This window comes from Schistocerca nitens, chromosome 1 (genome assembly GCF_023898315.1).
Source record: "Schistocerca nitens isolate TAMUIC-IGC-003100 chromosome 1, iqSchNite1.1, whole genome shotgun sequence".
NCBI lineage: Eukaryota > Metazoa > Arthropoda > Insecta > Orthoptera > Acrididae > Schistocerca > Schistocerca nitens.
Genome location: NC_064614.1, coordinates 517,282,382 through 517,297,921, shown reverse-complemented (window position 1 = coordinate 517,297,921; position 15,540 = coordinate 517,282,382).

Genomic DNA, 15,540 nt, shown 5'->3' with positions numbered 1-15,540 from the left:
CCAAACTACACGCTTCAGTACGTATTTCATGCGCAGGTGGGCAAGAAGAAGGGACATGTTTCAAGGCATCAGGGAATAACTTCCATGGTACTAGAGGTAGCTGTAGAGTGTAAAAACTGTGAAGACAGACAGAGATTAGAATACATCAAACGAATAACTGAGCATGATGGGTGCAAGTGCTACTCTGAGATGAAGAGGTTAGCACAGAAGAGGAATTCGGGGCGGAGCTCAGCAAACTAGTCAGAAGACTGACGTCTCAGAATCTGAGAATCTTTCTCAACGTATAGTTTCACGTGACTGCCAAAGAACAATGATAATCTGACAACCACACTGTACAAAAGACGGTAGAAAGAACAGGTACACGGAACTACGCGAAAATATCACAAAGGTCCGTCTGATGCATGACCTCAAAACCTGTCATAACCTCGTATATTATGGCGGTCCAGGAAGAAAAAAAACTTCCTTTAAAGAATGAACTAGTTCTCAGAAGAAGGTCACTTCGACGGGGTGGGGGGTGGGGGTGGGGGGGAGGAGGGGAGGAAGCTTGCGGTCCTCGAACAACCGTCTAACTTTTGCAACTGTTTCCGCCGTTGGTGCAAAAGAACTTTAAGCAACATCCTTCACTGAAATTAACAGAATTATAAAAATTCTGAATAACAAAATATTATATGATAGTGATTGAATTTCTAATGGAATTATGAAAAATTCTTCCAACTTAATAAGTAATGTCCTTAGTGATATACGCAATGCATCACTGACACAAAGAATTTTTACAGTCTCGTCAAAACGTACAGTTGTTAAAACTTGAACAACTATCGTCCAATTCCCTTCTTTACATATTTTTCCAGAATAACTGAAAAAGTAATATACTCTAGATTAGTCTCACGTTTAAGTAGAAACAATTTTCCTAGCGTATCACGGTTTGGATTCCACAAGAGTTGCTAGACTGAGAATGCTATTTATACATTCACTCATCAAATAGCCTCAGATAATAAAACATCACCAGTTAGTATTTTTGTGATTTTCCCACTTGACTGTATAGATCATGGTCCTCTATTAGAAAAACTCAAGATGTATGAAACTGATGGCTTCACACACAGCTGGTTTGAAACATACTTAACCTACAAAATGCCAAAAATTATTCTGAATAATTCCGAAAATGTCGGAAGGGTAAAAAATTTTAGTAACTGGAGAGATATCACAAAGGAGTCCCACAGGGTTCAATTTTGTGTCCACTCTTATTCCTTATGTATGTGAATTGGCATCCACTCAACATCCAGGAAACAGAAGTGTTGCTTTTTGCAGCTAATACTAGTGTTATAATAAATCCATTTAGAGAGAAAGCAACACAAGACATTGCAAATGTCGTTCCTCGCGGAATCATTATGTGATTCTAAGGAAATCGACTCTCTATAAATTCTGAAAAATCACACTATATTTAATTCTGTAAAAAAGTCAGTCATTCCAACAGTTGATGTAACACATGAGCAGAAATCAGTAAATAAGACAGAATGCGCCAAATTTTTGGTTATACATACTGATGAAACCTTGAACTGTAAGAAGCGTATTACTAACATTCTCAACTAAGTTCAGCTGCATTTGCTCTTCGCATAATTGCTAATCGTGGGAACAAACGAATTAACCTTCTGACACATTTTACTTATTTCCACTCAATCATATCTCATGCAATAACTTTTTGGGGTACCTCTCCAATTAGAAAGAAAGTGCTGATTGCGCAAAGGCGAGCAGTAAGAATAATATGTAGTGTTCACCCATGGACGTCATGTAGTTACCTCTTCCATGAGGTACGCATATTTATTCGCAAATGAAATTCGTCATAAATAATCCACCATAACTGGAGAGGAACAGTGAGGTCCACACCTTCAAGAGTAGATGGAAAAATGACATTTATTACCTACTGTTGAAACTGTCAGTGACATAAAAAGGAGTTCAATCTGCACCAACAAAAATCATCGTCAGGTAGAAAAGCAAATTTTAAATCTAACCTAGAATCGTTTCTCCTGGACAACTCCTCCTATCTTATGCACGAATTTCTATTTAAATACTAATAGGCATAAAAAACAATTCTTTTTATTGTAGTTGCATCAGTTGCTGTTGTTGTAGTCTTCAGCCCTGAGACTGGTTTGATGCAGCTCTCCATGTTACTCTATCCTGTGCAAGCTGCTTCATCTCCCAGTACCTACTGCAGCCTACATCCTTCTGAATCTGCTTAATGTATTCATCTCTTGGTCTCCCTCTACGATTTTTACCCTCCACGCTGCCCTCCAATACTAAATTGGTGATCCCTCGATGTCTCAGAACATGTCCTACCAACCGATCCCTTCTTCTAGTCAAATTGTGCCACAAGTTCCTCTTCTCCCCAATTCTATTCAATACCTCCTCATTAGTTATGTGATCTACCCATCTAATCTTCAGCATTTTTCTGTAGCACCACATTTCGAAAGCTTCTATTCTCTTCTTGTCTAAACTATTTATCGTCCACGTTTCACTTCCATACGTGGCTATACTCCATACAAATACTTTCAGAAACGGCTTCCTGATATTTAAATCTATACTCGATGTTAACAAATTTTTCTTCTTCAGAAACGCTTTCCTTGCCATTGCCAGTCTACATTTGATGTCCTCTCTACTTCTACCATCATCAGTTATTTTGCTCCCCAAATAGCAAAACTCCTTTACTATTTTAAGAGTCTCATTTCCTAATCTAATTCCCTCAGCATCACCCGACTTAATTCGACTACATTCCATTATCCTCGTTTTGCTTTTGTTGATGTTCATCTTATATCCTCCTTTCAAGACACTGTCCATTCCGTTTAGCTGCTTTTCCAAGTCCTTTGATGTCTCTGACAGAATTACACTGTCATCGGCAAACCGCAAAATTTTTATTTCTCCTCCATGGATTTTAATACCTACTTCGAGTTTTTCTTTTGTTTCCTTTATTGCTTGCTCAATATACAGATTGAATAACATCGGGGATAGGCTACAACCCTGTATCACTCCCTTCCCAACCACTGCTTCCCTTTCATACTCCTCGACTCTTATAACTGCCGTCTGGTTTCTGTACAAATTGTAAATAGCCTTTCGCTCCCTGTATTTTACCCCTGCCACCTTTAGAAATTGAATGAGAGTATTCCAGTCAACATTGTCAAAAGCTTTCTCTAAGTCTACAAATGCTAGAAACGTAGGTTTGCCTTTCCTTAATCTTTGTTCTAAGGTAAGTCGTAGGATCAGTATTGCCTCACTTGTTCCAACATTTCTACGGAATCCAAACTGATCTTCCCCGAGGTCGGCTTCTATCAGTTTTTCCATTCGTCTGTAAAGAATTCGCGTTAGTATTTTGCAGCTGTGACTTATTAAACTGATAGTTCGGTAATTTTCACATCTGTCAACACCTGCTTTCTTTGGGATTGGAATTATTATATTCGTCTTGAAGTCTGGGGTACTTCGCCTGTCTCATACATCTTGATCACCAGATGGTAGAGTTTTGTCAGGACTGGCTCTCCCAAGGCAAGTTCTAATGGAATGGTGGCTACTCCGGGGGCCTTGTTTCAACTCAGGTCTTTCAGCGCTCTGTCAAACTCTTCACGCAGTATCATATTTCCCATTTCATCTTCATCAACATTCTCTTCCATTTCCATAATATTGTTCTCAAGAACATCGCCCTTGTATAGGTCCACTATGTACTCCTTCCACCTTTCTGCTTTCCCTTCTTTGCTTAGAACTGGGTTTCCGTCTGAGCTCTTGATATTCATGCAAGTGGTTCTCTTTTCTCCAAAGGTCTCTTCAATTATCCTGTAGGCAGTATCTATCTTGCCCCTCATGAGATATGCCTCTACATCCTTACATTTGTCCTCTAGCCATCCCTGCTTAGCCACTTTGCACTTCCTGTCGATCTCATTTCTGAGACGTTTCTATTCCTTTTTGCCAGCTTCATTTACTGCATTTTTATATTTTCTCCTTTCATCAATCAAATTAAATATTTCTTCTGTTACCCAAGGGTTTCTACTAGCCCTCGTCTTTTTACCTATTTGATCCTCTGCTGCCTTCACTATTTCATCCCTCAAAGCTACGCATTCTTCTTGTCCTGTATTTCTTTTCCCCATTTCTCTCAATTGTTCCCTTATGCTCTCCCTGAAACTCTCTACAACCTCTGGTTCTTTCAGTTTATCCAGATCCCATCTCCTTAAATTCCCACCTTTTTGAAGTTTCTTCAGTTTTAATCTACAGTTCATAACCAATAAATTGAGGTCAGAGTCCACATCTGCCCCTGGAAATGTCTTACAATTTAAAAGCTGGTTCCTAAATCTCTGTCTTACCATTGTATAACCTATCTGATACCTTTTAGTATCTCCAGGGTTCTTCCATGTAACCAACCTTCTTTCATGATTCTTGAACCAAGTGTTAGCTATGATTAAGTTATGCTCTACGCAGAATTCTACCAGGCGGCTTCCTCTTTCATTTCTTAGCCCCAATCCATATTCACCTACTATGATTCCTTCTCTCCCTTTTCCTACTCTCGAATTCCAGTCACCCATGACTATTAAATTTTCGTCTCCCTTCACTACCTGAATAATTTCTTTTATCTCATCATACATTTCATCAGTTTCTTCGTCATCTGCAGAGCTAGTTGGCATATAAACTTGTACTACTGTAGTAGGCGTGGGCTTCGTGTCTATCGTGGCCACAATAATGCGTTCACTATGCTGTTTGTAGTATCTCACCCGTACTCCTATTTTTTTATTCATTATTAAACTTACTCCTGCATTACCCCTATTTGATTTTGTATTTATAACCCTGTATTCACCTGACCAAAAGTCTTGTTCGTCCTGCCACCGAACTTCACCAATTCCCACTATGTCTAACTTTAACCTATCCATTTCCCTTTTTAAATTTTCTAACCTACCTGCCCGATTAAGGGATCTGACATTCCACGCTCCAATCCGTAGAACGCCAGTTTTCTTTCTCCTGATAACAACGTCCTCTTGAGTAGTCCCCGCCCGGAGATCCAAATGGGGGACTATTTTACCTCCGTAATATTTTACCCAAGAGGACGCCATCATCATTTATCCATACAGTAAAGCTGCATGCCCTCGGGAAAAATTACGGCCCTAGTTTCCCCTTGCTTTGATCCGTTCGCAGTACCAGCATAGCAAGGCCGTTTTGGTTAATGTTGCAAGGCCAGATCAGTCAACCATCCAGACTGTTGCCCCTGCAACTACTGAAAAGGCTGCTGCCCCTCTTCAGGAACCACACGTTTGTCTGGCCTCTCAACAGATACCCCTCCGTTGTGGTTGCACCTACGGTACGGCTATCTGTATCGTTGAGGCACGCAAGCCTCCCCACCAACGGCAAGGTCCATGGTTCATAGGGGGGAGTTGCAACAGTAAGACGAATGGGGGACAGTAACACGAAGAAAATATTTTTTCATTAATAATAACTAACGCCGTCCGGTGTGTCCCAGCGGTTGTGGGCGCTTCAGTCTGGAACCGCGCGACCGCTGCGGTCGCAAGTTCGAATCCTGCGTAGGGCATGGATGTGTGTGATGCCCTTAGGTTAGTTAGGTTTAAGTAGTTCTAAGTCCTAGGGGACTGATGACAGATGTTAAGTCCCATAGTGCTCAGAGCCATTTGAACCATAATAACTAATCATGCACAAGTATCCTGAAAAATGTAAACTGATTCGCTCCACATCTGTTACATACAAAAATCTTTAAAATGATCTGTGGAACATGTAACTAACTAAGTAACTAATTTGACACTTTCTCCTAGTGAGCGGATGTGGCATACTTCAAAATGTTTCTCTACGACTTGGCGATCCTTGATCCTTGCTCGTTATGAGCTGTTGCTGTGGAGGCTTCATCACCCACCTTTATCATAGTCTTGGCGCCCTTGTTGTTCCGTGGTTCGATTGCATTATCCCGCAACGTACTATCATATTCATCTCGGCGCGTGACTTCGGTTTTCCCTTGGGCGACGTGGGATGTCACACGTGATCGAACTCATTAACGGCGTTTGTCTCTCTAATTCCTACAAGAGCATATGCGAGGCTCTTTGACCCACGAGTAGCCGCAGCATGCCCGTCAGTTTCCCCTTGGTTGCCTAGGTGAGTGGAATAACCATCATGACCCACTTACGATAAACTGACCTCTTCTGGAACCCCTGTTCCTGTTAATAAATTACCTTTTAGCACCAGTGGAACATTTATGGAAATTTCCTTGCCCTTACACTTTGGTACAGCAGAAACAACCATAGGACCCTTTGCACTCCTTGCGACCGGATCTTTAAACATACTAACTATAGTTTTCGTAGTGCAGTCCATGACCACACACTGTCCGGCGTCAGATCTAGAGACAATCTATCAATAACTATTGAATTAACTGGAAAATTACTTCTTTCGTCACTTAGAAACATCAAGATCTGTTTTTCCACATGTTTCTTTTTCACCTCAAACGCAGGAATAAGTGATATCCCTTTTACACCTATCTCAACTAATATGCAATGATTTTCCGCCAGTATCAAATAAAAAGACGTCGAATACGCTGTAACCTCCGAACCAGAATCTAGGATTGACCTTGTCTTAATTCCTTCCACAGTTTATGACAGCACAGCGATTGTCTGCCTTTTCCAGGCAATTCTGGGTCATCACAACACTTGTCAGTGTCGTCTTGGACTTACGATCACTAACATCGCCGATCGCCCATGTGATGTCCCTTCTCTAATGAGGCCTCGCCTGGGAAACCTCATTATCTTTTGTTCTGTATTTCAGCGATATCACTGTCTTGCCAGGATCGGTAAACATACTTTACTGTCCTTTCTAAAAATGGTTCAAATGGCTCTGAGCACTATGCGACTTAACTTCTGAGGTCATCAGTCGCCTAGAACTTAGAACTAATTAAACCTAATTAACCTAAGGACATCAAACACATCCATGCCCGAGGCAGGATTCGAACCTGCGACCGTAGCGGTCGCTCGGTTTCAGACTGCAGCGTCTAGAACCGCACGGTCACTCCGGCCGGCTCGCGTCCTATCTCATTCCGAGGCAATTGAAACCAATTGACTCGGCGTCTGCGGTTCTGTGATTCGTAGTGTTCTTTGCCTACCTAGGGTGGATCACGGTATCTGCACCATGTTCGTCTACTACTTTACTCTCTTCTTCGTCCATTATTGCGGCAGTTTGGCTTGTCATTGCGCTGGACAAAAATTTGCGACACCTTATTTTCCATTACGTGCGCTAGCGGTAACGGCCTCCCTTTCTCTTGCTACTCACAAGGGAACCTCCCCATCGCACCCCCCTCAGATTTAGTTATAAGTTGGCACAGTGGATAGGCCTTGAGAAACTGAACACAGATCAATCGAGAAAACAGGAAGAAGTTGTGTGGAACTATGAAAAAATAAGCAAAATATACAAACTGAGTAGTCTACGTGCAAGATAAGAAACATCAAGGACAGTTGGAGCTCAGGAGCGCCGTGGTCTCGCGGTTAGCGTGAGCAGCTGCGGAATGAGGGGTCCTCGGTTCAAGTCTTCCTTCCAGTGGAAATTTTAATTTTTTATTTTCAGTTTATGTGTCAGATTCTTATGTTTTCATCACTTTTTTGGGAGTGATTATCACATCCACAAGAAAACCTAAATCGGGCAAGGTAGAAGAATCTTTTTACCCATTCGCCAAGTGTACAAGTTAGGTGGATCGACAACATATTCCTGTCATGTGCCGCACATGTCCTCACCAGTGTCGTATAGAATATATCAGACGTATTTTCCTGTGGAGGAATCGGTTGACCTATGACCTTGCGATCAAATGTTTTCGGTTCCCATTGGAGACGCACTTCCTTTCGTCTACTAATCGCACGGTTTTGCGGTGCGGTCGCAAAACACAGACACTAAACTTATTACAGTGAACAGAGACGTCAATGAACGAACGGACAGATCGTAACTTTGCGAAAATAAAGAAAGTAAAATTATCAGTCGAAGGAAGACTTGAACGAAGGACCTCGGTCCGCAGCTACTCACTCACGCTAACCACGGGACCACGGCGCTCCTAGACCACCACTCTCCTTGATGTTGCCTATCTTAGCATGGACTACTCAGTTTGTATATTTTACTAATTTTTTTCACAGTTCCACACAACTTCTTCCTGTTTTCTCGATTGATCTGTGTTCAGTTTTTCAAGGCCTATCCACTGTGCCAACTTATAACTAAATCTGAGGGAGGTGAGATGGGGAGGTTCCCTTGTCAGTGACGTCAAACAACATTAAATTACTATTGAGCAACTGTTCTCACAACAATGTCACCGCGAATGATCACTGTATGTGCCCGCCGAAGTGTGTGTTGTGCTAGACCATTCCTAATTTGTCATTTTGTCGTCCAAGTATACCACCAGAATTAAAATGCGTACGTTGCCATAGATTGTTCCCGATATACTCTTACGTCCGTTGTCTTTCTTACTGTTCAGCCAGGTTCCAGCTCCCGCAAATAGTTACGTCAAACTCGGCAGTTTCCTCCTGGCCAAGTACTTGCCGAGCAACAAGTAACACATTGCACTCCAGCAATTCTTTCGCACGCAGATTCGGGTCTAAATACTTTCGGTATCCTTTCGAGTGAATGCTGCGTGATCGACCGAATTTGTGGAGTGACATGCACACCCTGTATCAGAAACAAAGCGTGCAACCCGTTGGCATGACCCGCGCGACAACAAAACTTCCTTGTCACATCGCAGACACCTCCTGGTCGAGAGCAGACACTCTTGTTAGTGTGTTGCTTCATTTCCGACTAGTTTCCTGCCGTGCCTTTATGGAGGTTTTCTTTTCCGTTATCCATGAACGTGGAGATCTTCACCACTGTGTTTGCACGTTGGAAACCCTCTCATCACCCGTGTTTATTATCTCGCCCGTATTGCGGACGACTTCCGGCCGTATCTTTGCAGTCTCTCCGTCTAGTTTGCACCTAACTTCTGCGAACCGATAATCAATCTTTTGACTGCAGAATGTCAACTCGGCGTCTGGTCTCGCAAATCGCGCCTGTTTCTCCTGCCGCTTCTCAGCGAGTTGCTCTGTAATTCTGCATTCCCTGGTTTGCCTCAGCCAGCTGCGCCACGATAATAGCTAACTCTTATGTTTCTCCATCGCCTTTTTTAACACGGTTAGCTAAGCTGCTATTGTGGCATTTCCTTGTTTCATTTCCGCTAAGTGCTCCGTGGTGCGACCCATACATTGTACAAACCCCATGGATGTGGGCTGTGCTTACTCACTCAGATTATAACTTACCTCGATTGACACTTCGGTTTCCACGTCTACTAACTTCCCGGACCTCGGTCATGTGGAAACCGCAAACACGAACCGAAAGCACTCCCCATTACGATGTTGTACAAGCTAATACAGCAACAAACTACACATTCTAAAATCACAACATCAAATACAGGGGATACTACGGCAATACACTCTAGTTACGCCAACGACATGTATATCGACATCTTCATACGTACTCTCCAAGCCACCGTTTGGTGCTTGGCGGGGGATATTGTACACCACCACATCTCATATCCTTTCCTGTTCTACTTGCAAACAGAACGAGGGAAAAACGGCTGTCTATATACCTCCGTACGAGCCTCATTCGTCTTATCTTCGTGATCCCTGCGCGAAATGTACATTCACGACAGTAGAATCGTTCTGCATCCAGCTTCAAATGCAGGTTCTGTAAATTTTCTCAGCAGTATTCCTGAAAAAAAACCGTTGTTTTCCCTCCAGGGATTCCCATTTGAGTTCCCAAAGCCTATCCGTAATACTTGCTTGGCCGGCCGGTGTGGTCGAGCGGTTCTAGGCGCTTCAGTCTGGAACCGCGCGACCGCTACGGTCGCAGGTTCGAATCCTGACTCGGGCATGGCTGTGTGTGATGTCCTTATGTTAGTTAGGTTTAAGTAGTGCTAAGTTCTAGGGGACTGATGACCCCAGATGTTAAGTCCCATAGTGCTCAGAGCTATTTGAACCAACACTTGCTTGTTGACCGAACCTACCGGTAACAAATCTAGCAGACCGCCTCTGAATTGGTCCAATGTCGTCCTTTAATACGACCTTGCGCAGGTCCCAAACACTCGTGTGGTACTCACGAATGGATCACACACTGCACGCTGTTTTCTTTTCTGGTGACCCACACTTTCCTAAAATTCTCCTAATAAAGCGAAATCGACCATTTGCTTTCCCTACTAGAATCCTCACAAGCTCCTAGGCACCCTCTCTCAGCGCGTGTTATCTGCGGTAACTGCTCGCAAATTCTGTGTTACCGTAATTCAGAGGCTGAGTTCGTACACTCCTGGAAATGGAAAAAAGAACACATTGACACCGGTGTGTCAGACCCACCGTACTTGCTCCGGACACTGCGAGAGGGGCCGGCCGAAGTGGCCGTGCGGTTAAAGGCGCTGCAGTCTGGAACCGCAAGACCGCTACGGTCGCAGGTTCGAATCCTGCCTCGGGCATGGATGTTTGTGATGTCCTTAGGTTAGGTAGGTTTAACTAGTTCTAAGTTCTAGGGGACTAATGACCTCCGCAGTTGAGTCCCATAGTGCTGAGAGCCATTTGAACCATTTTTGAACCACTGCGAGAGGGCTGTACAATCAATGATCACACGCACGGCACAGCGGACACACCAGGAACCGCGGTGTTGGCCGTCGAATGGCGCTAGCTGCGCAGCATTTGTGCACCGCCGCCGTCAGTGTCAGCCAGTTTGCCGTGGCATACGGAGCTCCATCGCAGTCTTTAACACTGGTAGCATGCCGCGACAGCGTGGACGTGAACCGTATGTGCAGTTGACGGACTCTGCGCGAGGGCGTATAGTGGGCATGCGGGAGGCCGGGTGGACGTACCGCCGAATTGCTCAACACGTGGGGCGTGAGGTCTCCACAGTACATCGATGTTGTCGCCAGTGGTCGGCGGAAGGTGCACGTGCCCGTCGACCTGGGACCGGACCGCAGCGACGCACGGATGCACGCTAAGACCGTAGGATAGTGCCGTAGGGGACCGCACCGCCACTTCCCAGCAAATTAGGGACACTGTTGCTCCTGGGGTATCGGCGAGGACCATTCGCAACCATCTCCATGAAGCTGGGCTACGGTCCCGCACACCGTTAGGCCGTCTTCCGCTCACGCCCCAACATCGTGCAGCCCGCCTCCAGTGGTGTCGCGACAGGCGTGAATGGAGGGACGAATGGAGACGTGTCGTCTTCAGCGATGAGAGTCGCTTCTGCCTTGGTGCCAATGATGGTCGTATGCGTGTTTGGCGCTGTGCAGGTGAGCGCCACAATCAGGACTGCATACGACCGAGGCACACAGGGCCAACACCCGGCATCATGGTGTGGGGAGCGATCTCCTACACTGGCCGTACACCACTGGTGATCGTCGAGGGGACACTGAATAGTGCACGGTACATTCAAACCGTCATCGAACCCATCGTTCTACCATTTCTAGACCGGCAAGGGAACTTGCTGTTCCAACAGGACAATGCACGTCCGCATGTATCCCATGCCACCCAACGTACTCTAGAAGGTGTAAGTCAACTACCCTGGCCAGCAAGTTCTCCGGATCTGTCCCCCATTGAGCATGTTTGGGACTGGATGAAGCGTCGTCTCACGCGGTCTGCACGTCCAGCACGAACGCTGGTCCAACTGAGGCGCCAGGTGGAAATGGCATGGCAAGCCGTTCCACAGGACTACATCCAGCATCTCTACGATCGTCTCCATGGGAGAATAGCAGCCTGCATTGCTGCGAAAGGTGGATATACACTGTACTAGTGCCGACATTGTGCATGCTCTGTTGCCTGTGTCTATGTGCCTGTGGTTCTGTCAGTGTGATCATGTGATGTATCTGACCCCAGGAATGTGTCAATAAAGTTTCCCCTTCCTGGGACAATGAATTCACGGTGTTCTTATTTCAATTTCCGGAGTGTATATGGAAATACAGTCAGGTGCTTCAATATTTGAGCATTCAAATAGAGTAACAATGAATATGTCAGAAACATCGGAATGGAAACTGGGATCTGAACCTCAACTCCGAAGACTGAGTCGGCTATAGGTTGGCATGTCTCCAAACGTCTCTTGTAATTACTCTCGTTGTCTGTTTACTGTCTCATCTCAGACTGATCTGTCTCTTCTTCGGTTTCCTCACTCTTCCAGGGTGCTGAATTTTCTGTAGTATCGTCTTTGTCTTTCGTGGAATCAGTTTGCAATCCCATTCCGTGAACGATCGACGCTGCATAACTATACGTCCCAGCCTTAGTAAAGGATGAATTTCCGATCTTGCAGTGGCTTGCGTGTAACCTGGGAGGAGCTCTCATTTGTTCTCATACTGTTCCCAGTTCTAGTTGTCATCTCGTCACAGAATTGTATTTCCCTAGGCATTGCTACAAGTTGATATATATTAATGCACCGAATGTCTCTTATATGGGTCATCAGACGTGTTTTTTGTGGTGTTTCGGTAGATATTTGCAATTTCCTTTTTGCAACGTGTAGCCGGTGTCAGTCCAAACAAATTCTGCTGATTTTTAAATAGAAATTTCACGAGTCCATTCGATAGGACGCTACCAGATTAGCCAATGCGATATTCGCTTTAACGGTATGTATTAACAGGAACAGTAAAACACTAAGAATACTCAGTACTGCAGCAGCGACTGAGCAGCGCGCTTCTGCATGGCGGTAGCCGTCAGCTCGGGACAGAGTGGTGCTGTCGTTGCTGGAGAATTCATTATTCCTCACGTTTTACTGTCCTTTTTAATACATATTGGTGGAACTAAAAACTCATTGGACTAATTTGCTATCGCTATGTCGAATGGGCACGTAAAATTCAACTTTCCATCGACGTTGGGCGTCGCATGAAAGACGTGACGTGACGTTACAAAAAGGAAATTGCAGATATCTGCCGAAACACCAGAGAAAATGCGCCTGACGGCTCTTAAGAAAACACTCTGCATTTATCGATTTGGTGACAACAATCAACGTTCCCTTCTTTCAGTTCGGATGCATATCATGCCCCATTTCTTATGGGAATCAGCTACTGCGAGTTATTTGTTGATGGGTAGGTGTCGCTACGTCAGTAATGAATACGAGTCTGAGAACTAGCGTCGAGAGAGAAATATTCTCGGATGGCCGAAGCGATTAAGGCCACCACTAGCGTTAAGCGGAAAATCTGATTTCGAGTCACGGTCTGCAAAAATTTTCATCTTTTGCACCGACACATTTCAGTGTCCATATGCGGCCAACGTAGTTCTAACCCTTTAAAGATTGCTTCAGGTGTTAGTCGGCATTCCAGAACTGAGAAGAAAGCAACCGCGCAACAACAAATCCGCTTGTTTGTGAGGAGAATGTCTGTGCCTCGCTCAGCTGCCCCCAGGTGCATCTCTCTTGCTGTGGCACAAACCTTACATGAAACACCCTTAGCCGGCCGCGGTGGTCTCGCGGTTCTAGGCGCGCAGTCCGGAACCGTGCGACTGCTACGGTCGCAGGTTCGAATCCTGCCTCGGGCATGGATGTGTGTGATGTCCTTAGGTTAGTTAGGTTTAAGTAGTTCTAAGTTCTAGGGGACTAATGACCACAGCAGTTGAGTCCCATAGTGCTCAGAGCCATTTGAACCATTTTTGAAACAACCTTACTCTAAGAAGCCAAACAATTCTGTTAAGCCGCTCCAGTCTGCCTTTTGGGAAAGACTCGCATACCAGTTGCGACTTAAGTGTCCCTCAGCGCCTGGCACAAAAGTGGGAATATTACAGATAAAGACAGGAACGTTAAGGGCTGTAAACGTGAGTCTAATACCTGTCTCATGTAGAATTTGATTATTAGTCGTTGCAGTTTAATAGATACTGGATTGTACGTGGATTTACAAAGTTGGATACAAATTGAAGGAGCTAAAAGAGTAGTCTTCGAAGTGATCCTCAACCAGTGAAAGCTTTGGAATGTCAGGAATAACAAAGACAACCAATGCGCAGCCACTTCTTTTTTTGTGGGGGTATATCAAAGGTCACGTGCCCATGACACCTGATGAGTAACACTTCTCACCAGAATAAAAATGGGTCAAATGGCTCTGAGCACTATGGAACTTAACAGCTGTGGTCATCAGTCCCCTAGAACTTAGAACTACTTAAACCTAACTAACCTAAGGACATCACAAACATCCATGCCCGGGGCAGGATTCAAACCTGCGACCGTAGCAGTCACGCGGTGCCGAACTGAGCGCCTAGAACCGATCGGTCACCGCGGCCGGATCGCCAGAATCCTTGCAGCGTCTGATGAAGTTGGTGCGATGACTAGTGTACTTAGTACAGTGCGCTACGATTTTCGCACTGTACACACTGTCTGTAATGTCTTTACTAGATATAAGGTCAAGTATGCATTGATTGTCCTTATTGCTCCTGACATCAAAAGCTTTCAGTGATTCAGGATTACTTCTAACGCATTAAATTATATAGTTGCTGTATTTCAACTTTTGTATCAGCTCCTTCCACTTGTGAGCAACCGCTTGAGCCACCTGTGTTAAATAACTAACATAGAAAAGATATTTAATTATAGACACTGACTATAAGAAATTAACATCAACCTTAACAAGCTTCACTAAGCGCGTCATTAATTTTTACGACACTGTTTTCACTCTGGTGGACGCTATTCCAGAAAATTCCTGACAAAGGTTTAAGTGAAACACCGTACTGTAAAGGTTTCTCGTCAATCGCTTGATGGTTTACTTTAAACACGTGAGACACACATTTTTAGTCCGAACTAACTGCCTTAATAATTCATTATTGACATCTTTTCCTGTGAATTCTTCCTCCAACTGCATCCCCACTTCCTACCCGTCGTCGGTATTTATTTCACTTTAAATGTTGTACAGAACTGAGTTTCCAAAAGAAAAAGAGAGAGAGAGAGATTGGAGTTTAGCGTCCTATCACAACGAGGTGATTAGAGACGGAGCACAAGTTCGGATTACGGAAGAATTGAGAAGGAGATAAACCGTGCCCTGTCAAAACATTTGACTTAAGCGATGTAGGGAAATTTCAGTTTCTCAAAATTGTGCCTACCTCCAGTCGCGACTCACCACACTGACTCACATACCGTATCCGCACTTCTGCCACGATATCTCCCAACGAACGTGCGTCTACGCAAAAAATTTGGCCTCCGGTAAAATGGTACACTGAAACTGTCACTGATGACACGTAGCCTTAGATTATTACATACATTTATAAAATTGTTCTACCAATACAAATATTCTAGATATTTTAATATTGTTGTTGTTGTTGTGGTCTTCAGTCCTGAGACTGGTTTGATGCAGCTCTCCATGTTACTCTATCCTGTGCAAGCTTCTTCATCTCTCAGTACCTACTGCAACCTACATCCTTCTGAATCTGCTTAGTGTATTCATCTCTTGGTCTCCCTCTACGATTTTTACCCTCCATGCTGCCCTCCACTGCTAAATTTGTGATCCCTTGATGCCTCAAAACATGTACTACCAACCGATCCCTTCTTCTAGTCAAGTTGTGCCACAAACTTCTCTTC